The 19,762-nt window shown below is 42.1% G+C and overlaps 1 protein-coding gene across 3 annotated transcripts in view; it reads right to left on the bottom strand.

Annotated features, from left to right (window-relative positions):
* Positions 1-19,762, bottom strand: part of LOC131497780 (cytoplasmic phosphatidylinositol transfer protein 1-like) — a 93,500-nt gene that overhangs the window by 64,914 nt on the left and 8,824 nt on the right. The window contains exon 1 of one of the 3 annotated variants that reach the window (XM_058704355.1): positions 9,904-10,183. The exons of the other annotated variants lie outside the window; for them this stretch is intronic. The gene's annotated coding sequence lies outside the window, so the exon portion shown is untranslated. Of the gene's footprint in view, positions 1-9,903; positions 10,184-19,762 lie in introns of those variants that run through there. 3 annotated transcript variants of the gene reach the window in all.

The raw sequence follows: 19,762 nt of genomic DNA, 5'->3' as shown, positions 1-19,762 counted from the left end.
GAAAGATGTCCCAGATGCATAGTTAAGTGGGAAAAAAAAAGTAAGCTGCAAAATAGTAGGAATAGGAAGAGTTTCAGTCAAGTGCACACACATGAGAAAAAAGTACAGACATGCCTACTAGTACCTGAACAGGGAGGGGGAAAAAAAAACCTAAAAGAATATATATATATATATATATATATATATATATATATATATATATAGCCAATTTTTAATCACAATTACCTAAGAGAGGACTGTGGGAAATGTACTTCTATAAGGTTGGAAGTTTTCACAAGAAGCACGTACATTCCAAGTAAAGAAATAAGCTGACATTAGAAACGTGGCCCTATGCTGAAATTTCAGGGCAGGATTCCAGTTCCTGGGGAGGAGGGTAGATAGACAAAGACCTGGGAGTCTTTAGGACATGGTCAGCCACATAGGTTGTGCACTGCACAAGGGCACCCTCTTGAGATGTGCAGTCTTGGGGCATTATATGGATTCCCGAAACAAATTCAGAAAGGCAACCAAAGCAAAAGGTCAGGCATCTAAGCAGGGCAGGAAGGGGGCTCAGAAAGAAGAGGGTGAGCATGTCAATTCTGAACATCTCAGGATATAGGAGTCAGTGACAAGGCCAGGTCAGGGTGGTCCTGAAAGCGAGCAACACGGTCGCCAACGGAACCTGAGTGTGGCTCTGATTCTCAGATCGGCAGGTGGGTTTAAGACATGAAGCCTTCAAGTGGGCGGAGCCTCTAAAGTACTTCCTGCCTCAGACCCAGATGGGTCTGGGTCCTGAGACAGAGGCGAATGGAGGAAGAAATGCAACGCCCCAAGCTGCCCATTTCGGTACCTCTCTCACTCACACAATTCCCTGTGCTCAAACCTGAGTTTCAACACCTCCAGACTGGTGACAGTGACCAGAAACTGGAAGTTACCCCCAAAACAGGTGGAACCGCCTATCCTTCAAAATATAAAGCGAGCAGACTGTGCACTTAGACCTGTCGAAATAAAACTCTCTCCAATGTGAGTGAACAGTGTTCTAGAATTTCCTTTTCAGGCTAAAGCTCCAAATACCCTCTCCCATAGAAATAACGATATTAGGTCGGCACAGAAACTAGCTGACCCGTAATTGCCCTAAGGAAAAGCCTAATCACCATTTCTAATAACATTTCTGAAGGAAATGCATTGAGTTCCAACAGGGTGTGAGGCAATGAGGAACTTAATTCCTCTTCTCTGTTCCCAAAAATGTGGGAACGTTGCCCAAAGCGTGTTCCTTCAACATCTAAATGATGCGAATATATGTTACACTTTAGAACACTTTTTCTTTTGATACAGGCTTCCATTGTCAAATAAGACCGGGAGAAACTAATTCAAACCAGGCCAAACAGGCTTTATTATTTAAAAAATTTTTTTAATTGTGGTAATATATACACAACATAAAATTGACCATTTTAACCATTTTTTAGTGTACCATTCAGTGGCACTAATTACTGTTACAATATTGTGCAACCATCACCAACCTTTTTTATCATCCCCAAACAGAAACTCTGTCCCCATTAAAATCTCACTCCCCATTCCCTCCCTTCCCAGCCCCTGGCAACCACTGTTCTAATTTCTGTCTCTATGAATTCGACTATTCTAGGGATCTTTTTTAAGTAGAATCACACAATATTTGTCCTTCTGCGTCTTTTGTGAGGACATGCCAAGTTTCAGTCTTCAGGAACGGGTAGGATGGGGAAATGGAGACTATGCCCAGGGTCTAGATAGAGGAGAGAGAGAAGCAGACTTGGGAAGAAAGACATTTCTGGGAGGCTGGGGAGTCAGCAGGTGAAGGTGAACTGGACATAATTAAACACATACTGGTTTGGAGCCTTTGAGCCAAGGAAAGAGATCCGGGCTGGAGCTCGGGACTGAAACCAACAGCATTCTGAAGGTGGGTATAGCGGGGGAATCATGGGGACAGTACACAGTACTCAGGAGGACGCAACAATTAAGGGAGAGAGGAAGCAAGAAAAATTCGGGAAGATGTCTGAAAAATTCAGGATCAGCCAGAAAAAACAGAAGACACCAGGAGCATACCTTCTAAGTGTTTCCCAGCCTTCCCTTTGCCCTACTCGTCACTCCTTTCCAGAACCATCTGTCTAAAACACAGATCTACTCCTCATCTGAGTCTCTTGCCCCAAATCTAAAACCTTTAATGATTTTGTCCAGTGTTCAGAGCAAAATCCGAACCTCTTACTGAAGTTTCCAGTGCTCTCCCCAGCTCACCCTGATGCTCTCCCGACTCACCCCACCTGGTCCAGCCGCTCGGTTCATCTGTGATGCACATGTGTGCACGTGTTCCTAACCAGCGTCTTTCTCTTGGTGTATGTGTTGTTCTTTCTGAATATTGGCTTATGGTCTCCCTTCAAAGACCACATGCAATCCCACCTTTTCTGAGAGATCCGAATCGATCCCTGGAGTGGGGATAAATGTGCCCATTTCCCATAATCCTATACAGCAGGCATACATCCTTTAAAAACAACAAGGGACACGTGGGTGGCTCAGTCGGTTAAGCCTCTGACACTTGATCTCGGCTCAGGTCGTGATCTCGTAGGTTCATGAGTTTGAGCCCCACATTGGACTCTGTACCAACAGTGCTGAGCTTGCTTGGGATTTTCTCTCCTCCCCGCTCCCCCCCCCTTCCCTCACTCTCTTTCGCTCAAAATTTAAAAAAAATTTTTTTTTTAATTTTTTTTTTAATGTTTTATTTATTTTTGAGACAGGGAGAGACAGAGCATGAACAGGGGAGGGTCAGAGAGAGGGAGACACAGAATCTGAAACAGGCTCCAGGCTCTGAGCTGTCAGCACAGAGCCCGATGCAGGGCTCGAACTCACGGACCACGAGATCATGACCTGAGCTGAAGTCGGACGCTTAACCGACTGAGCCACCCAGGCGCCCCCCCAAAAAAATTTTTTTTAAATAAAAACTTTAAAAACAACAAAACAACGAAATCATACGATCATCTGGTTACAAAATGAACTTTTTTCATCATAGAGAAATTAGAATATGGAAAAAGTTTGAGGTTTTTTTACTCATCCAGAAATAACATTAACGTTTAGGTACATATTCTTTTTTTTTTTTTTTTTTTAACGCTAAATTATTTTTGAGACAGAGAGAGACAGAGCATGAACGGGGGAGGGTCAGAGAGAGGGAGACATAGAACCCGAAACAGGCTCCAGGCTCTGAGCTGTCAGCACAGAGCCCGACGCGGGGCTCGAACTCACGGACCGCAAGATCGTGACCTGAGCCGAAGCCGGCTGCTCAACCGACTGAGCCACCCAGGTGCCCCTTCTTTTTAGGTTTCAAAAACGTTGTAGATAAATTGGAAATTATACTGAATAGATCACTTTGTAAAGTGCTTTTTTTAACATATATTATCAGCATTTTTCGTATCCTTAGTCTTCAAAACTTATTAATGGTTGCATTCGCTCCCCTTGTGTGGGCATAATTTAATCAGTCCCCAATTACTGAATGAGAATTTCAAAAATTTCTGCCTCCCCCAGTACATTTCACCTGGTAAGTATTCAGAAGATGTTTGTTGAATTGAATGGTTATGATCAGGACAAAGCATTATCAATAGCTAGATCCTGTTCTCAATTGACTTTATCATTCAATTAACAGAAAATTTTTTAAATGGGGAAAAAACTGTTTTCTGCTTGTGTGGTAACACATATTTGCAGAATTTGTAAGCCCAATGAAATCAAATGAAACTACTGCTTCCTCCAGCCTATGGGGATCATTCCATCTTCTGCAAAGACAAATCCACGATGAAGGCAGTGATTTGGAAAGAAACAAAGAATGGACACTCTGAGCTATAGAGAATCAACTGAGGGTTGGTGGAGGGAGGTGGGCTGGGGATGGGCTAAATGGGTGACGGGTATTAAAGTGGGCATTCGTTGTGATGAGCACTGGGTGCGGTACGAGTAAGTGATGAGTCACTTTTACTCCTGGGGCGCCTGGGTGGCTCAGGTGGTTAAGCGTCCATCTTTGATTTCAGCTCGGGTCATGATCTCACGGTTCGTGAGTTTGAGCCCAGCATCAGACTCTGTGCTGACAGTGCAGAGCCTGCTCGGGATTCTCTCTCTCTCTCTCTCTCTCTCTCTCTCTGTTCCTCCCCCACTTGTGCTCTCTCTCACTCAAAATAAATAAATAAACTTAAAAAAAAAATTCTACTTCTGAAGCTAATATTGCACCGTATGTTAACTAACTAGAATTTAAATAAAACCTTAAAGAAAAAGGAAAAAACAAAGAATGTCTTAAATCTATAAGGAGACGGTTATGTTCAGAAACCTTCTACAGATTTTTAGTGTCATCTAATCTGAACATTTGTGTAAAAGCCCATGTCACCTTTTCCTGAATCTCCTTCCTTCAGTGTTTTCTCTTCACATTAAAATATATTGAAATTGGGGCGCCCGGGTGGCTCAGTCGGTTAAGCGGCCGACTTCGGCTCAGGTCATGATCTCGCGGTCCGTGAGTTCAGGCCCCGCGTCGGGCTCTGTGCTGACAGCTCAGAGCCCGGAGCCTGTTTCAGAATCTGTGTCTCCCTCTCTCTGACCCTCCCCCATTCATGCTTTGTCTCTCTCTGTCTCAAAAAAATAAATAAACGTTAAAAAAAAAAATTTAAAAAAAAAAAAAAATATATTGAAATTTTTTCAGTTGGTAAAAGCCAGTTTAATATGATTTATGTACTTGCCCACAAGAAAGTGAACTTTCCGTATCACTAATTAATATCCACCCGATGCACAGTTTTATCAGCCAAGCATAATGATTTGAGGGAGGAAGGAGAGAGAGTGGAAAAGAAAAGAATGGGACTGAGATCGAAGGTCACGATCTCCACGTCCATGAGGGCAGGAAAGGGTCTAAGGATGGACTTACTACAGGGGACCAACCACTGGACAAAAGACGCAGCCTAAAGCCATGACAGCAAGCTCCAAGGCTATGTAGGTAAAGATGCAGAGGCGGACGTTGCTGGCCCGAAGGCCAAAATCAATAAATCAATAAACCAATAAATCAATAAATCAATAAATCAATAAATAAATAATAATAAAAAATAAAAAATAAAATAAAATAAAAAACTTCAGCACATGAACTTTGGGAGTAAAAGAGAATGACTCCAAAATTTTACATATGACCTAGCCGCCATTTGCGTGAAAGGGCTCACACACAGCCCTGACAGGTGTTCCCCCCAAAAAACCAACTTGAAGATCTCTTCTAGATGTCTAATAACTATAAAAATTAAGAGCTCAAGGTCTGGAAGATCTAACGATGTACATTGAAACCGGCAAAACAGTGATGTCTAAATAATCATTGCAAATATGATATAATATTGTGACATTTTAAAAACTTAAATGTAAAAAAAATAAAAAGTAAAGTAAAGTAAAAAAAACTACGGGCACCTGGGTGGCTCAATCGGTTTGAGCATCCGACTTCGGCCCAGGTCATGAACTTGCGGCTCGTGAGTTCCAGCCCTGCATCGGGCTCTGTGCTGACAGCTCAGAGCCTGGAGCTTCCTTCAGATCCTGTGTTCCCTCTCCCTCTCTGGCCCCTCCATCGCTCGCACTCTGTCTCTCAAAAATAAAAAATAAAGATAAAAAATTTAAGAAAGAAAAAAAAAAAAGTAAAAAAACTAAAAACTTAAACGTAATGTACAATGCAAAACGTATTAAGAGCGTTCTGAGTTCCACATATTATTTTAGGTGGAAGTGACATGCAAGTTCATGAAAGGGGACATGGAGGAGAGATAATAAATACGGCTCTGAGGGCGCCTGGGTGGCTCGGTCGGTTAAGCGTCCGACTTCAGCTCAGGTCATGATCTCACGGCTCATGGGTTCGAGCCCGCGTCGGGCTCTGTGCTGACAGCTCGGAGCCTGGAGCCTGCTTCAGATCCTGGGTCTCCCTCTCTCTCTGCCCCTTCCCCACTAGCACTCTGTCTCCTTCCGTCTCTCAAAACATAAATAAAAATATTAAAAAAAAAAAAAAAAAAAAGTACTGCTCTAAGTACTGATTACCTTGACCTTGACAATCCAAAAACGGAAAGGTTGAGGAATGCTCACATAAAAGTAACCACCAGAATTAAAAACAGGACATGAATTTGCAAACTGCTAGAGAAGACACAGTACATACAGAAAACAGCAGTTGTTAAAAGAAAAGATATAAAAATACAGATAAAATGAGATGAAACAAGACCGTACCATTAGCTATAATGATAAATGTAAGTTACACTTCCGTATTAAAAGGAAATAACTTTCATGTGGGATTATAAAATAAGGCCCAGTGACTTTTTGCTTACAAGAGGCAGAACTAAAACAAAATGAGACAGAAATGGTCATAATAAAAGGATGATCAAAGATTTAGCAGACAACAAACAAAAAGAAGTGCCTTTAATTCATGATAATATCGGCCATATTTTATTTTTATGTGTTCACGCAACGCTTACAAAAATTAGTCATGTCATAAACCACCATAAAAACCCAAATAAATTCCAAGAAGAAACTACACAGGACTCAACGTCACAAAATACTCCACTAAAAAAATATCTAAGTCTAAATCAAACCCCAACACTTGGAAATTTAAAAGAACTTTTCAATAAGCTTTCTGGTCAGAGTAGACATCGAAACTATAGTTACACGCAATTAAAAAATAGAAAATAATGATGGGAGCACTACATACTAAATCTTAGGTGACAAAGACAAAGCTGTATTCACAGACAAGGCAAGCAGATGGGAACAGGCCTATTTTATAACTCGTAGGCTTAAGGCAACCTAAATCCAAATTCGGATGCCATTTAAATACTGTAAGCACATACAAACATACACGTTCAGAGAGAGAGAAAAGACTCTAAAATATTAAGAATAGTAATCTCCAGGTTATGGAATTTCTACTTTCTTCTGAATTTCCTAAATAAGTCTCAATGAGCATGCAGCACTTTTATAATTAGAACAAGATTAAACAAAAGCACAACAAAAAACAGAATTTACAGTCACAGGAGAGAAATAAAACATCATCTTGCCAAAATGATCAAGGCAATTAAAATTCTCTCCTTTGCTTTGACTTTCAAGCTCTAGCCTAGTGATGGTTAATACAAGCCTGTTTTTACTATAATTCAGCACAGTTCTGTCTTCTGGTCTTGTGCCTGGAAGTCAGGGTATGATGCACCGGCTGAAACCTAACCATTGTTGTCTCTTTTGGGGGAAATCAAACATCCAGACAGGTGAGCAACCAAGGGTGGCCTGGTGACGCCTATGTTTAAAAGCGAACGGTCCCGTAGGACAGCACTCACATTCTAGAGTTGGGGAAGAAACAGAAGGGCTGAAGAGAATTCCCTTTGTGGTTGTGATTGTGCACTGTTTTGTGGGGTTTCTGTGTTTTATTTTATTTTATTTTTTATTTGAGAGAGACAGACAGACAGAGCGTGCATGCATGAGCAGAGGAGAGAGGCAGAAGGAAAAAGAGAGTGGATCCTAAGCAGGCTCCACGCTCAGTGCAGAGTCCAAGATGGGGCTTGATCCCACAACCCTGGGATCATGACCTGTGTCGAAATCAAGAGTTAGACGCTCAGTCAACTGAGCCACACAGGCATATTTTAAAAACAAAATAGGTGGGAGACAATATACGTATATTATGTATGTATGTATAAATCACATATGTATATATAAATTATATTATATTTCATTAATATATTTTATTAATATATATTATAAATATATATATTATGTTTTTTTTATTTTTGAGACAGAGAGCATGAGCAGGGAGGGGCAGAGACAGAGGGAAACAGAGAATCCAAAGCAGGGTCTGTGCTGACAGCAGAGAACCTGATGAGGAGTTTGATCTCCAAACTGTTGAAATCATGACCTGAGCTGAAATCAGACCCTTAACCAACTGAGCCACTCAGGTGCCCCATAGGGGGAGATAATATTTAAAAAAAAAAGTATAAATGCGTATTTCTTCTCCTTTTCTGTCTCAACTGATTTAAAAAGCAATAGTATAGGGGCGCCTGGGTGGCTCAGTCAGTTAAGCGTCTAACTTCGGCTCAGGTCATGATCTCACGGTTTGTGAGTTTGAGCCCCGCATTGGGCTCTGTGCTGATAGCTCAGAGCCTGGAGCCTGCTTCAGAATCTGTGTCTCCCCCTCTCTCTGTCCCTCCCCCTCTCTCTGTCCCTCCCCCTATCTATCTATACAGATATAGATATATTCATATATATAACTATTATATATAATATAGATTCATATCTATTCATATATGAATAGATTCATATATATTCATATATAATGAATTCATATATATTCATATATTATATCTATCTACTCATATCTATTCATATATTATATATCTATTCATATCTATTCATATATTCATATATTATGTATCTGTTCATATATATTCATATATATAATATATATTCATATATATAATATATCCATGTATAGTATATATATATATATATATATATATATATATATTCAGGGTACCTGGGTGACCCAATCAGTTGAGCATCCAACTCTTGATTTTGGCTCAAGTCACGATCTCATAGCTGTGGGATCAGGCCCCGTGTCAGGTACCATGCCGAGAGCATGGAGACTACTTGAGATTCTCTCTCCCTCTGTCCCTCCCCTACTCTCCACTCTCACGTGCAGGCAGTCTCTCTCTCTCTCTCTCTCTCTCTCAAAAACAAACAAACAAAAAAAACAAGATCCAACTATATGCTGTCTATAGAAGAGTTTAGTTTCAAAGTCACAAATAGGTTGAAAATGACAGAAAAAAATATACCAACAATAACCATAAGAAAGTTGGATTAGCTATACTAATATCCGACAAAGTAGATTTTAAAACAAAAAAAGTTACCAAAGGTACAGAGGACATTTCATGATGGGAAAGGGCCAATCTATCACGAAGATACAACTAGAAACATAGTATGCCCCTAACAGAGCCCTGAAACACATAAAGCAAAAACAGACCTCAACCCCCCCATTTCAATAACAGATAGAACAGCTAGGCAGAAGACCAACATGGAAACGGAAGGCGTGAACAACACTATAAGCCAACCAGACCTAACATATCTATAGACCGGTCCACCCAACACAGCAGAATACAGCGCACATGAACCAGTCTCCAGGATAGACCATGTGCTAGACCACAGAACAAAACTCCAATAATTTTGAAAGGACTGAATTCATACAAAGCACGTTCTCTGACAACATGGAATAAAGTCAGAAATTGGAGACATTCACAAATATGTAGAAAACTGGCGCACTCTTAAACAGCCTATGACTCAGAGAAGAAACCATAAAGGAAATTAGGAATTTCTTTTCGATGAATAAAAGTTAAGACACAACATACCAAAGCTTCAGGGATGCAGCTAAAGCAGGTGTAAGGAGAAATCGAGAGCTGTAAATAGATTTCGTGAAAAAGAAGAAAGATCTCGAATCACTAACCTAACCTTCTACTTGAAGACACTGGAAGAAGAGCAAACTACACCTAAAGCAAGCTGCAAGAAGGAAATAATAAAGATCAGAGTCGAAATGAATGAAATGGAGAATAGAAAAACAACAGGAACCATCAACAAAACCAAAAGCTGGTGCTTTGGTCACACAACAAAGTTGACACACCTTTAGTTAGACTGACCAAGGGAAAAAGAGAGATGATTCCAATTGCAAACATCGTGAGTGTGCTTGTTTAAAATATATTTTCCAGGTCTTCTTTTTGCCCCAGGGAGGAATGGGTTCTAGAAAGATCTTGGCTATTTCCTTATAGCTTTTGAGCAGGTTGAAAATGTGCTCTTCGATAGTTTTGCTCATTTGGCCACCTGTTCCTGGAATAGCAAAGCAATTACTGTCTCTGCGCCTTTTCAGCTGCTTTAGATAAAAACCCGTTTTGCGCCCACCTGAGAAAATGGGAAGATCTGAGGTGCTTTTCTGTGTTGCGTTGATACAGTGTTGTCAGGTTTTCACTTGCTCCAGACTTCAAGGCAGATACAAAAGAAAATGAAAACAACTTCTATTCAATAACAGAGTGGTCAAGTGGTCTTACTCCTTTAGGGAAGAATGTTCCTCAGATTCCTGGAAGGTTGGAGAGAATGCCAGGGTTGCAGAGCAGTTACCCAGAGTGTGAGACGGGTGACTGGGCAACGTGACCTGCTTTTTCCCTTTAAGACAGAGCCACAGCCACCAGGATTCCACCGGCAGCTCTGTGAACCAGAGTCCCTGACCTTTGCTAAGCTGTAGCACATTCGTATGTGAGAGGGAGGGGTTCAATAAGTGGTTGGATTTCTCCCAGTTCCTACCACCCTTCACCCAGGTCTCCAGGTGGAAGTCTAGGAGTCAGCATTCTTGATGCCTCCTGCCTTGCCCCCCGACACATCCTGTAGACTGATTTCTCCCTCTCCCTCTCCCCTCCACTGACTTCTGTCCACCCCACAGCTGTCACCCTGGGCTAAGATACAACCACATTCCACTGGACCCTATAAGAGCTCCTAAAGACGTGTGCCTGAATCCGTTCTGGTCCCTCGGTTCCCATTTCACTGAAGATCTGTTTTTGTCATTACCCAAGACAATCCCTTCGGGGCGCCTGGGTGGCTCAGTCCGTTGAGCGTCCAATTTCAGCTCAGGTCGTGATCTCGCAGTCTACGGGCTTAAGCCCCACGTCGGGCTCTGTGCTGACAGCTCAGAGCCTGGAGCCTGCTTCGGATTCTGTGTTTCCCTCTCTCTCTCTCTCTCTCTCTCTCTGTGTCCCTCCTCCGCTCGTGCTGTCTCTCTGTCTCTCAAAAATAAATAAACATTAAAAAATTATTTAAAAAAAAATAAACCTCTTATTAAAAAAAAAAAAAAAAAAAAGGCAATCCCTCTTGGAATAAAGCTCTAGTCTTCAGCACGGCCCACGAGGGATGCCCTGACCTGCTGGGCACCTACTCCTCCAGCTCAGGGACGTACCCTCCCATCCTTTGAAGTTTCGTGCCTCGGATACACTGAACTACTCCCTTCCTCCGAGGAGCCTTTGTGCTTGGGTTCTCTCAACCTCCTTCCCTTTGGCTGGTTGACATCAGCCTCGCAGGCTCACTCAAGCTTCCCCGGATACCTTCCCTGAGCACCAAAGCCTAGACCCCCTCTCCCTCTCAGAGCCTCTTACTAACGCCTTGTATCTTTCTTCATGAGAAAGGATTAAGGTGAAGCCAGGAACGACAGATGCAACTACTATCTCATGGCAGACATCACCTGGAATCCTCTCCACCACAGCGGTCCAAGCAGCCACTGTAGATTGACCACACCGAGGATTTTATGTTTTTCGGCTTTTGTACTTGAGCCAACCTATTCCTTAAATCTTTAATAGCCTAAGTTTTCCTCTCCAAAACTGCTTTCATACGGCTAAGCTGAATTTGCATGACAATTTAGATCCATTTCCTGGAAATGACTGTGCTTTACTAAAAACCCAGAGAGCTGAGAAGAGCCTAGTGACCTAAAAAAAAATAAAAAATAAAAAAGTACAAGTAAATCCTAAAACACTGATTGCGACTTTATGAAAGAAGGGAAGAAAAACACTAAGAAATAATTCATAAGCCTATGGGGCAACTGTGGAAATAGGACTGTTTACTTAATCACACGAACTTTCATCTGACTGCTTTACTGTTAGCCCATACAATGTTTTCAGAGTGCTGAATGCCACGGTGCATCTAAATGCACTTCAATTACAACATTAACAGCTAATATTTACTGGACAAATTTATTATGTACCAAAGATCGTCTAACAGCTTTTCACACGCTAACACATCCAATCCTCACTAATAACTCTAAGAGGTAGGTACAATTATGATCACTCTCGTCATACAGATGAGGCAACTGAGGCACGGGCAAAGCAGCAGACAAAAATTGAGTTATTTTCAGGCAGGGGGCACCTGGGTGGCTCCGTCAGCTAAGCATCGGACTCTTGGTTTCGGCTTAGATCATGAGTTCAAGGTTTGTAGGATCAAGCCCCGTGTCAGGCTCTGTGCTGACAGCATGGAGCCTGCTTGGGATTCTCTCTTTCCTTCTCTCTCTCTCTCTCTCTCTCTGCCCCTCCCCTGCCCATGTTCTCTCCCTCCCTCTCTCTCAAAATAAATAAACATTTAAGAAAAAGATATTCTCAGGCATGCTAGAATTCAGAACGGTTAACTCTCTCATACTTTTTCTTGTGTGTACGTTCCCTGAGCAATACGCGTTCAAGAGGCTTCAAAATAAGGGAAGAGAACAAAATAGAGAAAGACAGCAATCCAAGAAAATGCTGAGCCATGGCAGAGAAAGGCAGGGGGCAGGGCCTGGTGGGATGGGGCAAGATGACAGTGGCTCTAAGAAGTAAGGGGATGTCACGGAACCAAGAGCTTGGTAATCGCACTAGAGAATGAAACCATGTTATTTTTTGTTCCTGTAAAAATGAAAGGGAAGTAGTTTCCAGAAAAACTGTAATTGATACATAAGAAAACAGGGCAACTCTGTTGAGAGGGTAAATTTATGCTATGTAGTTGTGTGTGTGTGTGTGTGTGTGTGTGTGTGTGTGTGTGTGTGTTTTACCGCAGTTTAAAAACAAGCAGAGACGAAAGCCGGGAGGATACACTGGTCTGAAGGGGGGACGTGGCTATTAGTGGGGAAATTAGCCAGTACCGACAGGGGCAGACCACGTATGAGAAGGCTCACCTTTATAAAGAGAGCTTGCCATCTTGTCAGAAAATCCCTGACAGCACTAAGGACAAGAGAGAGAGTTCCCCAAGTCTTTCTCCATCACTGAAAGGTAAGTTCCTTGAGGGGACAGATCTTGTCTCTGGTATTAGATAAGCCAGAGTTGCCAGATTCAACAAATAAAAATATAGGACACCCAGTTAACTCTGAATTTCAGATCAACAATGAATAATATATATTTTTTTTTAGTATAAGTATGTCCCATTGGGGCACTTATACTAAAAAAAAATTGTTCATTCTTTATCTGAAACTCAAATTTAACTGGGCATTCTATATTTTATCTGGCAACTCTATAGAGAGCCAGTGATTATGGTGAAAGAGAAGGAAATAGAAGTAACTGGAAAAAAAAAGACAACAACAGAGGATTCATATTTAGAGATAAAACTGCCAGACATTCCTTATTAAGTTCGCAACGTTATCTTTTCTGAGCAACCCTGTTTCCTGCTGGAAGCATGTGCTGTTAAACAGAGTCAAGGAGAGCCACGGCCGAGTCGTGTCACTGGGCACGCAAAGCTAAGGTTCTGCGGGCGGTATTCCCCCACCACTGCCGCCATCACTAACCCAACCATGTGCCATGTACCGCCCACCAAAGCAAAGAGAGAAAGTGAGATTGTTCCAGCGCCACCATCCCATTTAAGTTCACAAGACAAAGGCAAGACACCAGCAAAATATATATAGTCCTCACTGGTTTGCTGAGCGAAGCTGGGAAAATAATCAAATGCTCAGACTTTTCTGGAAAAGATCCCATTCACAGTAGCAACCCAAACCATACAATGCCTAGGACTCCATCTAACAACGACGACAAAAATGTACAAGGCCTATATGAAGAGAGAAATAAAATTTTATCGAAAAACATTAAAAATAAAGACCAGGGCGGGGGCGGGCGGGAGGGCGTTGCCTAAGTGGCTCAGTCGGTTAAGCATCCAGCTCTGGAGTTTGGCTCAGGTCATGATCTCACGGTTCATGGGATCAAGCCCCGAGTCAGGCTTAGTGCTAACAGCGTGGGGCCTGCTTGAGATTCTCTCTCTCCCTCTCTCTTTCTGCCCCTCCCCTGCTCATGTTCTCTCTCTCGCTCTCTCTCCAAAATAAAATAAACACTGAAAAATAAATAAATAAATAAATAAAGACCTGGAATAAGTGGAGAAACTTAGAGAGGAATTGTCTTCTTATATAGAGAGAGTCAGATTCTAAATTTACTATATGAAAAGAGCAGAGGAGAATATTTTTGTAGAAGGCGTTTCAAAGCAAGACATGAAATCTAGGAACCAAAGAGAAAAAGACTGACGGATTGACTATGAAGCAATTTTATTTTTTGATTTATTTATTTTAAAAAAAATTTTTTTTTCAACGTTTTTTATTTATTTTGGGACAGAGAGGGACAGAGCATGAACGGGGGAGGGGCAGAGAGAGAGGGAGACACAGAATCGGAAACAGGCTCCAGGCTCCGAGCCATCAGCCCAGAGCCTGATGCGGGGCTCGAACTCACGGACCGTGAGATCGTGACCTGGCTGAAGTCGGACGCTTAACCGACTGCGCCACCCAGGCGCCCCTATGAAGCAATTTTAAATTCCTCTACAATAAAAGACATACTCACATAAGCAATAACGATAGTCTGGGAGAAAATATTTGTAACTTATTACTGAAGATCACCAGTCCTAATATATAAAGAGTTCCTAAAATCAATTAAAAGGATAAACAACCTGATTAAGAAAAACAATGAGCAAAAGATATCTGGAAGCAAGTTACTAAGAGGATATACACATGGATTATCAACCTAAAGAAAAGATTAGTCAACCTCATTAGGAATCAGGGAAATGCAAATTAAGTCACTCCCGATATTTTTAGCCAAAAGATTAGCGAAAACTAAAATACGAAATACGAAATGGCAGCATTGGAGAAAGTGCGGAGAATCTGCCCTGCTCACCGTGGGTAGGGCTATAAAGCGGTCTGGCTCTGAAAAGGCAAGAGGCTCTACCAAAAATGAAGATGTGGGCATTTTGGTCTAGAAGTTCCCCTTTAGGATATCCATCCTGGGGGGAAATACATACACGTATGCATGACAACACGAACGAGCAAACAAATGGGTTTGTGGAGACAGAGATTTAGCTCATTTGTAGTAACAGCAAAACCCCAAACTTCCTAAATGTCCATCATTGAGGGCACAGATACCTTTTTGTTCATCTATGTAATGAGCTGCTGTTCAAAAGAGTGTGGGAGATGTACGTGTAGCCACACAGAGAGACTCCAATTATAAATTAAGTTCTAAGGGGCACCCGGGTGGCTTAGACGGTGAAGTGACTAACTCTTGATTTCCACTCAGGTCGTGGCCTCACGGTTGGTGAGTTCAAGCCTCACGTCGGGCTCTGGGCTAACAGCGCAGAGCATGCTTGGGATTCTCTCCCTCTCCGTCTCCCTCTCCCTCTCTCTCTGTCTCTCTCTCAAAATAAACATTTTTTAAAAATAAAAAATAAATGAAGTTTCAAAAAAGCAAGTTTATAATAATGTGTCATGTGTGGACAGTTATGTTAAAAAAAAAACTATATGTTTTAATCTTTTTTTATGTTTATTTTTTATTTTTGAGAGACAGAGACAGACAGACAGACAGAGACAGAGACAGAGCACAAGTGGAGGAGGGGCAGAAAGAGAGGGAAACAGAATCCGAAGCAGGCTCCAGGTCCTGAGCTGTCAGCACAAAGCCCCACGTGGGGCTCGAACCCACGAACCGTGAGATCATGACCTGAGCAAACTCAGCCGCTTAACCAACTGAGCGACCCAGGTGCCCCTATGTTTTAATCTTTATGTTTGCAAATGTACAGCATAAGCTCTGAAAAAAGGTACATAGCACATTTTTTTACTGTGGGGAGCTCTGCAGAGAAAGGCAGAATTAAGACTGTTAAAAATCAGCACCCTTAATTTTCTCTATTCGAAACAGAAATAATTTTCCTAACCGGTGGTAACATGGACTCTTTCAGAAACCATGCATGAGTCCCGGTTAAAACCATTCCAGAGGCCTGACAGAATTGCAACCATGTTTTCTAGAACTAATCGCCCCTCATACTCTCAGGAGGGCTCAACCAGAGGGGAACAGTGAGTGCTTCCCATGCAGAAGGAAATTCAAATTTAGGAATGTGAAGCAGACCCAACAATTTCACAGTAAACATGGGGAGACTGGGATGCAAGTTTGGGGTACAACCTGCACAAACGGACTCAACCTCACTTGGTTTCTGCAGAGACCAGCGGTAACGTTTACAGGACTCGGTGAGAGCCATGGATGCCTTTTGGAACAAGTTAAAAAGCTGCACATTTGGTAATGTTGTTAGAAAACTGAAAATGTTTTCCCCGTAATTTACATGGGGGAATTGCTACATGCAAAAATCTGTAGTTAAATAGGTGGAGGAAATGGAGAAGAAAAATAAAGGGCAAGGGGAAATGTCTCCCTCATGAAAGTGTTTGTTGGAGAGGTGGGTGGTATTTTGAAATTTTGTTCTTTTTTTTTTTCCCCCCCCCAATTCAAGTTGTGCTCTCCGGCATTTTTTCCTGTAAGGACAAGTATTATGCTTGGCCCTGCTCCAAAAGTGCTGGCTAAAATTCCTGCAACATTTTCTTCTCGAAATTCAACTCCCAGCAACACCAAAAATTCATTTGTATTTCAGAATTTCCAAAAACCTAAACATAAGGAAAGGGGAAAAAAATCAAAATCAAATAAAAGATGGTCAATTATAAACTGTCCCATATCTGAAGACCTTTCTTTCTTTTCTCTTTCTTTCTTTCTTTCTTTCTTTCTTTCTTTCTTTCTTTCTTTTAAATATTTATTATTGAGAGAGAGAGAGAGAGAGAGAGAGAGAGAGAGAGAGAGACAGACAGACAGAAGGGGAGGAGCAGAGAGAGAGCAGGGCAGAGGCTTCCAATCAGTCTGTACTGACAGTAGAGAGCCCGATGCGGGGCTCGAACCCATAACAGTGAGATCATGACCTCCACCGAAGTCACTTAACCAACTGAGGCAATCAGGGTGCCCCCCGAAGACATTTCTTTCATTCTTTTTTTTTTTTTTTAATTTTTAAAATTATTTTTACTTTTTTATTTTTGAGAGGGAGGGAGGGAGAACAAGTGGGGAAGGGGCAGAGAGAGGAAGACCGGATCTGAAGCAGGCCCTGTGCTGACAGCAGAGAGCCCAATGCGGGGCTCAAACCCATGAACCACGAGATCCCAACCTGAGCCCAAGTCAGCCACTCAACGGACTGAGCCCCCCAGGCGCCCCAAAGACATTTATTTCCATAGGACCTTTTACATTCCGGTTCGACTCTTCAGTCTAAACAAACCAACAAACAAACCTCTCTAGTAAGGTCACTGTGACAACAAAGGGGAATCAGCTCAAGTTCTCTCCCTGGGAGTCCCCGTATCTGTTACAGCAGGAGCTGTATCAGTCAGGATCGGCCAGTTCTGCTGAGGCAACAAAGAGCCCCAAGATCTCCAAGGTTCAAAACCGCCCCAAGTTTACTCCTTGCTCTTGCAAGTCAATGGGGTGTCCTGATCGTCCCAGACCCAGGCTGACAGAGCGGTCACCATCGCCAGCCTTGTGGTCACCACACAAAAAGGAGAGCGAGAACTCTGGAGACTCCACAACCAGCAAGGAAATGTGGAGTGTCGCAGTTATGTTGTTCTTGATACAACCCATTGGCCAGAACTAGTCACACAGTGGCCTCACCTGTGACAGACATCCAGGAGCACCCTTCTCTCGTGCCCAGGGTAAGGGGGAGCTACAATTATTTGAAGAACGGCAACAAACAATAAATAGCCAACGGCTTTTCAAAACCACTAGAAAGGAGACTAGAAAATAGGCTGAGTTTTTTAAATGTGATTTTATCATCAAAATGGATGTACTATTATTCTGAATTCCCTCTGGCTGGCAATACTTCCGCGACAAGCTCCAGGTTGAGAAACCCTTTATCCCCATCAGGGTTGTCTTTACAAGTTTAAGTTTGTGGCCCAAATCCATAAACCATCCTACCTTCTGTGAGTGTTTCCTGGGAAGTGAAAAATAAACTTTCTATATTTTAATTTTTGATAGATTTTTGCTTCTCAAGAAAGGAAGTATGACTAATTAGGAGGTCGACTGAATTAGTGAGGGCATCAACCTTTTCCCGTTTTACCTTCTTATTTTGGCATAACAAGATGCCCAGCAAGAGAAATGTCGAGTGTCGAGTGTTTATATATATAAACAAATAAAATCAGAAATGTGATTTGCCAGTTCAATCAAATGTCTAAACGGGAAGTGGGCAGCTATCAATCACCTAAGACATCATGCTGGCTTACTTAATGCAGAATTTCTGTTGTCTAATAAGCAGTTTCAACCTGCTAACTTGCATTATTTATCAAGTACGCAATGTACTGTTGCCGAATTCATTGGTCAAGACAGCCACTGAGAATGTGCCATCTCATTCCCGAACTGAGTGGATTTTCCCCTCGTGTTGCAAGAATTCTGTAGACTTATGCCATCGGACTGTTTTCTCGTTTTTCACTTGTCTTGACCCGCTCAACAACGCGGCCGGCTATCTCTCCGAGTAGATCACCGGAAGGGAAATTCAACATCATAGATTTGATTCTGACATTGGCTCGTGCTCAGTGTAGGTTCCCTCAGAAGCATATGCTGAGAAAAGAACTCAAATGCGAACAATTTTAAGGGAATGGGGAAGTGATATAGGGAAGAAGAAATAGGAAATAAATGGCATGTTTCAAGCCAATTACCACTCTGGGCAACTGGGCTTAATCCCACTGGGGAAGTCTCAAAACCCATGTAGACACATTCTTTAGATTTACCCACCCTGGCAGGTGAGGGGGCTGGGGTATTGATACACCTGTCAGTCATTACTTAGGCTGCTCCCAGGAAGCACTGGTTCATGGGCAGCAAGGTGGCCTACAGGCCAGAAGAGTCCTCAAGCAAAGAAATGCAGCTGCTGGAAGTCAGAAGTCGGGCCAGCGTGCACTGCAGTGGTGAGGATGAAGGGATACAGGCGAGGGCACAACATTTGCTATAGCTGTTAACTCACTGATAATGGCCACCAGCTCTGAGTCTAACTTCAGCCAAATGCCTTGTTATTGGTCACTAGAAGAATCCCACTGAGCGACACACGCCCATATTTCTAACCTAACCGTAGTTAAAATAGCAGAGAACCAAGATAGTTATTTTTAATATACTTAGGACGAGTAAAACTAATGACAAACCAGAAAGAAAAGATTAGAATTCACAAAACTCCAGTTACACAGCAAAAGCAACATTTCCCAAAGTGAAAAAAAGGTTCCCAGGCCAAAAAATAAAAAGGCTCGGGAACACTCCCTCCAAACTCAACCACGACATCTGACTTGACTGTCTTCTCAGCTTTTGTCACGACCAGACACGATGTATTCTTTATTTCATGTACAGATTTACTTGTTTACTGGTTGCTTCATATCATTTGATTGCTTCCTAAGTTATAGAACACAGACTCAAAAGCTGGAAAGGGGAGTTAATATGGCTTATAAGAAGTATTAATGTCTTATATACGTCTTATAAGACGGCAAATTTATTTCTGAGTTTCAAGATGGAGATCCAGCAGCTGGGCCACTGATGGGTGAGGTGTATTTAAAATTTACAGTCAGGAGCCCAGCTTCTCTGACACACCAGAAAGTGGGGTGCTCTAACAATTGTCCAGACCTGTAATGGGTTCTTCTGAGACATGGGGTATTCCTCACTGTGAATGCAGAGTTCTGATCTAAGGAGGGGAGCCTCGCTCCTAGAAAACCCTATGTCCAACACTTGGTTCTTGCACAATATCCCATTAAAGAATGGTTATTGAATTCATTGTTGGAGTCTCCATTTAACAAAAGAATTCTGAATGTGATTGGCCATTTTAAAAATTAATTCGAAAACTGTTTAGCAGTATCTACTAAAGTTGAACATATAAGTAGCCTATGACCCAACACTTCAACTCTTGAGACTATAACCAACAAAAATGAACACATGTGTTCACCAAAAAAACCCATATAACAGAATCCATAACA

Source organism: Neofelis nebulosa, chromosome 16, assembly GCF_028018385.1.
Source record: "Neofelis nebulosa isolate mNeoNeb1 chromosome 16, mNeoNeb1.pri, whole genome shotgun sequence".
Taxonomy (NCBI): domain Eukaryota; kingdom Metazoa; phylum Chordata; class Mammalia; order Carnivora; family Felidae; genus Neofelis; species Neofelis nebulosa.
Note: the sequence above shows the minus strand (reverse complement) of the source record. Positions and strands in the feature narration are given on the sequence as shown.